The sequence below is a fragment of the Limulus polyphemus genome, unplaced genomic scaffold (assembly GCF_000517525.1).
Source record: "Limulus polyphemus unplaced genomic scaffold, Limulus_polyphemus-2.1.2 Scaffold163, whole genome shotgun sequence".
In the NCBI taxonomy this organism is placed as follows: Eukaryota; Metazoa; Arthropoda; class Merostomata; order Xiphosura; family Limulidae; genus Limulus; species Limulus polyphemus.
Window position 1 is genome coordinate 402,691 of NW_013665773.1, and position 5,574 is coordinate 408,264.

Here is a 5,574-nt window from a genome sequence, read left to right on the forward strand (position 1 = left end):
GGGCGAGCATGTTTGGCGGGACGGGGATTCGAACCCGCGACCCTCAGATTGCGAGTCGAGTGCCCTAATCACCTGGCCATGCTGGGCCAGCATGTTTATCTATAGTTACATATTACCTGTTTTTGCAGTTATGAAATTATATATTACCAATATTTGTCTGAACTGTTGTTCAAATAATCTTTCTGACAGACCCAAACTTGGAGAAGTTTCAGTTAATATAATACTAGAATTTTTTTTCGGGGGGGTATCCTTAAAAATTAATTATTGCTTACAGTGGCGTATAATTTTTCCAATGACGAGATATCAAAATTTTACATTTCTTGTATGGATTACATCTGTAAATATATTAACGGAAATAATAAGTACAACATTTTAATGTGTGTCCGTGTATGGCTTCTCTCACTCTTTTACTTAATAAAAAAAAAAGAGGGCGCGTGCAAGAAATCATATTTATTAACTGTGGGCGTGGAAGACAAAAGTTTGGGAAACGATGCTGTAATACATTTATCATAGATGTTTTACATTTCAGAAAGTTTCCATGTTCAGTCTAGTTAGAGCTTTGAACGTTAATATTCTTATATTATTTTATGTATTTTCAATTATGGACGTTTGCATCAGTTGTTTTAAATATTGTGTAGAATAAATTCCCAAGTCGTTCAGAACACTTCTGTTCGCCACTAAGTAATTTTAGTTATTGTTTTTTGAGGTAGATATATAAAACTGTGATGCAATTTGGTAAATCTTTTTAAATTCACTTTACATTTATTCACCGTTCACTCTCCCCTTAGCAAGTTTTGAAGCACTTATGGGCTCAAAACATATTTAAAAATCTCACCATAAAAACATTGTTTTCTTAGATTTGTTTGTTTGTAATTAAACACAAATCTACACAATGGGCTTATCTTAGAGGAAAACGAGATAGCGTTTTATTTGTCAATTTGCTAGATTTGTATAAACATCAATTATAGTGAACCTTATCTCCACGGGTTTCAAATATATATATTCCTTTTCTAGTTCTTATTGTTAAGTACATTTGTTAAGTCATTTAAATTGTTTTTAAACTATCATTGATCCGATCATAATTTTAAAGAGCAATTTAATGTCTACTCAACTTTATTTTGTACATATTTTAAGAATGCCAATAAAAGGCATCTTTTACAGGAACTGTAATTCCGTTAAGTTTCTTTTTTTTGACGCAAGTAATGAGCAATAGAAAATATTATTTAATCTAACCAACAGAAGTAGCTGTGACAATCATTTTTTTTCCCATTCAGGAAATTTTCCAATGATGGTTTGGATGTTTTGTTAAAAGACAATTAAGCCATTCAGAATTTGAAATCTTTCATAAAAATGTTTAAACATTAACATCTTGCGTCATTTATCGAAACCTAAATATAGAAAATACAAAATAATTTCGAAAGATCTCATAAAAAAACTGTGTAGTTGTTTTAAACAATGTTTTTCAACATTTTAAACACATATTTTGTAACACACATAAGGAATTTTGTATTTCCCTCTGGCGTGGATTTAACAAGTTTTGCTGTAATTGAGATGAACGGGATTTGATCTCACTGCTGTTGTACTTGAATTAGCTTGCGGCGCCGAAGGACTGTATGCGACTGTATTCGAACCCTTCTAGTCTTATAGTTGTATTGAAGAATTAAATATGTATATTTATCTGTTTGAATAAAAAAATCTCAGCTAGAAGAAACGATATTGTTTAAGTATATAATTTCAATTTTTGTGACTACTTTTGCTATATAACAAAACTATAGGGTTGAATGTGTGCTATTAAAACGATTTTGAATATGCAAATCGGCGAGTCACGTGATGACCATAGTCGTTATAATGTTGCGGTGGAACGGAATGTATCAGAGCTACATTTTACAATATTTGGCGTCACATAAGTAGTATGATGCCCCTGAAAATTTATCATTTTTGGGATGGGTAAGTAATAGCCCTTTTAGACGCAAAACATTCATATATTCAGGTCATAAATATATGTTCAGATCGAATACTTGAATTACCAAGAAGGGAAATATATTGTAATTAATGACATTAGAAAACAAAGGAATATGGATCAACTTGAAGCACCAGGATTATCCAAAAGGAGGCCTACAACAAGTCGTACCCCAGCCTTGGTAAACAAACAGGTGAGAATCAACGAACACATAAGTCTCATAACGAATGCCGTTCACGTGTACCAAGAAAAAAGCGTGTAACCTAATCAAGAAGGACTTAAGACTGAAATAGCAACACGAGTCACGTGTACACAAGTTGTTGAAACGACATATTCATTTATTCGTCGCATACCTCAAGCTGCTGTAGAATTTGCTTGGATAATTATGTTATTCCATACGAATGCATATCGGTCAAGTCTCTGGACGCAGTGCCTACGGATTTCTCTCCGATTAGACTGTTGAAACATGTGCTGGGAAACCGTCAGTCCTCGTGTACTGGACAGAATATGGAAAGTCGTAGACGGGAGAGGTATGCTTTGGACAAGACGGTCTTATGACAGAACCTTTTGCAATGGAAACTACGCTACAAGGCTATGTGAAACGTCACGATCGTCAGATAGAGTACAATTGGATTTGGCGACATGGACCGTAACGTCGTGGTGAGGCTTCGAAATAGTTTTAATATGAAATACTCAATCCTCTGAATAAGTTATCTAAAATTATACCGTTCTTTTTACTAGCATAGTAAAACGTATTTAGAGTTGCAACGAACGTAGCAAGTGGTTATCAAACATTAAAACGAGTTATGACATTGTCCGCTGTCGATTTTTGGATCCTAATCCCTTCTTACGTTTAGAGGTTCATTGGAAGAGAATATTAACATTTTACTAACAATCAAAAATATTTGATGAACCACTTACAAAATGCAGATTGTTTGTGTTAGATGTTATTAGTTAACTCTGATGGCAGCTTTAAGAAACCGGAACTGCGTCAGTGATGACTTCACCCATTTTAATTAAAATATATTTTTTTTTAGTTTTACTAGCTGAGGGTACCTGTTACGGAAGCAAAAACTATATAAGGGACAATGTTAGGTAATGTTGCCTTTCCTTCCTCCTTTTGTTACTATATCCCTAATGACCTCATTAGATGCTAATTGCATACCCTGTTTTGTTGAAAGTAATAATTGACTCATTTAACTGATTAAGTACTTGTGTCTTTAAAGTCAAAATCATAAGTCTATAGAAAAGTGGAAAATAACCTCAAACAACTTAGCTAATGTACATAGCTAGTTACCATACAAACACTACCGGTCATCGCGCCAACCGACTCTAACATACAAACATATTGGATCATCTTTATATTAAGATTTAATATGTGAATCTTTTAAATTAACAAACTCAGCTTGTTTTTCAATTTCACGCAAAGCTACACGAGGGCTATCTGTGCTAGCCGTCCCTAATTTAGCAGTGTAAGACTAGAGGGAATGCAGCTAGTTATCACCACCCACAGCCAACTCTTGGGGCTACTATTTTACCAACGAATAGTGGGATTGACCGTCACATTACAACGCCCCCATGGCTGAAAGAGCGAGCATGCTTGGCGGGGATTCGAACCCGCGACCCTCAGCTTGCGAGTCGAGCGCCCTAACCACCTGGCTATGCCGGGCCTTACACATCTAGTAAATTCTATTGAATTATTCCTTCTGTCTGTCGTGTTATATCTGTACAATTGACTTTCAATTCACAAAGTATATTACTCTACATAACGAATGATACATCATTCTGTCAAATATTTGCTAACACACGCTCTTAAACACAGGAAATTAGGCATCAGTTAACATTAAAAACACTCGGTTTAGAACACAAGTTTATACTGATAAATGCTGCTGGTACTTTAATTCAGCACCTCCTCCTCTTTAAAGTCTATCCATTCCATGACTACAAGTCCTAATCAGCAAGACTTAATGCTATTTTTTGAATTGTAATACAAGCAACATTTTACGTCAAAATCTAATTGCTATTTAGACGCCATATTATTTTGCGAGAAATTCAGGTCGCTTTCTTCTACTAGCTTTTTAAAGATGGATGGATACTCATCCTTTTTTAACATGAAATGTGGTGATTTGTAGGGTAACATAAGTTAGCCCGGGCCCGGCGTGGTCCAACGATTAACGTGCCAGACTTTGGGTTTGTTATTCACTTTAAGCATTCCTTTAGTATAATCGTGAATGACCAACTGATAAACATTTTCCCAAAGTACGTTCAATCCACGTGATGAATTATAGAATTCTAGGTTCATTTCGTAGTGATGCATGGTTAATCAAGTGAAAGCATTTAAACGACATTTAATTCACCAGGAAAACATCTGGATTAAAAATACGCAATAACCTCGTTCCGTAATGTAAAAACAAAGAGATTTTAAATGAGATACTTTGATTCTGCTTCGATTCAAAATACGATAGAACAATACATTTTTAAACCTTGTACATACATATATGAATATTGAGTATCGTCTTCACCAGTTCCACCAGACATAATTGTTGACCAAAGTACATCAGATGTAGTTACAAGAGAAGGAACAAATGTCACGTTGACCTGCAAGGCCAAAGGTTATCCAGAACCTAATATCACCTGGCGTCGAGAAGACGATGAACCAATACCCTTAATTTTGGGCATCGGCAAGAAACTCATAAGTAAGTGGAAACCTGATTACATTTTTGTACAAGAAGACCCAGACAGCCAAAGTTTATAAAAGTGTCCCGTTTTATAGTAGATTTATTTACTAATCCAAAAATGATTTTCCTCAGCTTTGCTGTACAGAACATATAAGTAAACTTTGATTTCTGTTATGATATAGAAAAGCTTACCTTTGTTATCTTTAAAAATCCGAGTACTTTGAGACAGAAATGTATACGAACATACGAATATGAAAATACATAAAAAGTTAGATTTTTGCCGTACTATTATGCTTAGCTTAGTAATCCAACGAAAACATTCTAAGAATAGTGTGCTTATTTATATTCTTAGGTTCATCATACGACGGAGAAGACTTAAATATCACTCGAGTAACCCGAGTCCACATGGGAGCGTACCTTTGTATAGCATCGAACGGAGTTCAACCTTCAGTTAGCAGACGAATCCTTCTTCACGTTCAGTGTAAGAAAAATGTTATATTTTTCAAAATTAGTTTAGAACATATAAAGAAGTTTTTTTATATATGAAGTTAAATCGTAAGCAACACTGAGTTTAAGCTTAGTCTTTGCTTTATGTTGATTATTGAGTGAAAGAGTATGTTGATTTTTGTTTGATTTATTTCTGAGCATGATGATAATGACATAACTTGGAGTCAAGTATGAAATATAAAACGTTTTTGCATCATTGTTAGAAAGTAGCTCACGCAATCATTATCTGTTAAGCTGCGATTATCAGTTTCCAATACCGTCTATATAGAATTGGGATTTCTCTCTATAAAGGTAGGCCAGGCGGTTAGGGTAGTCGACTTCGCAAGCTGCGGGTCGGGGGTTCGAATCCCCGTCACATCAAACATGCTCGCCCTTTCTGCCGTCGGGGCATTATAATGTGACGGTCAATCACACTATTCGTGGTAAAAG

General features: G+C 35.0%; 1 pseudogene; it reads left to right on the forward strand.

Annotated features, from left to right (window-relative positions):
- Positions 1–5,574, forward strand: part of LOC106477157 — a 117,050-nt pseudogene that overhangs the window by 100,069 nt on the left and 11,407 nt on the right.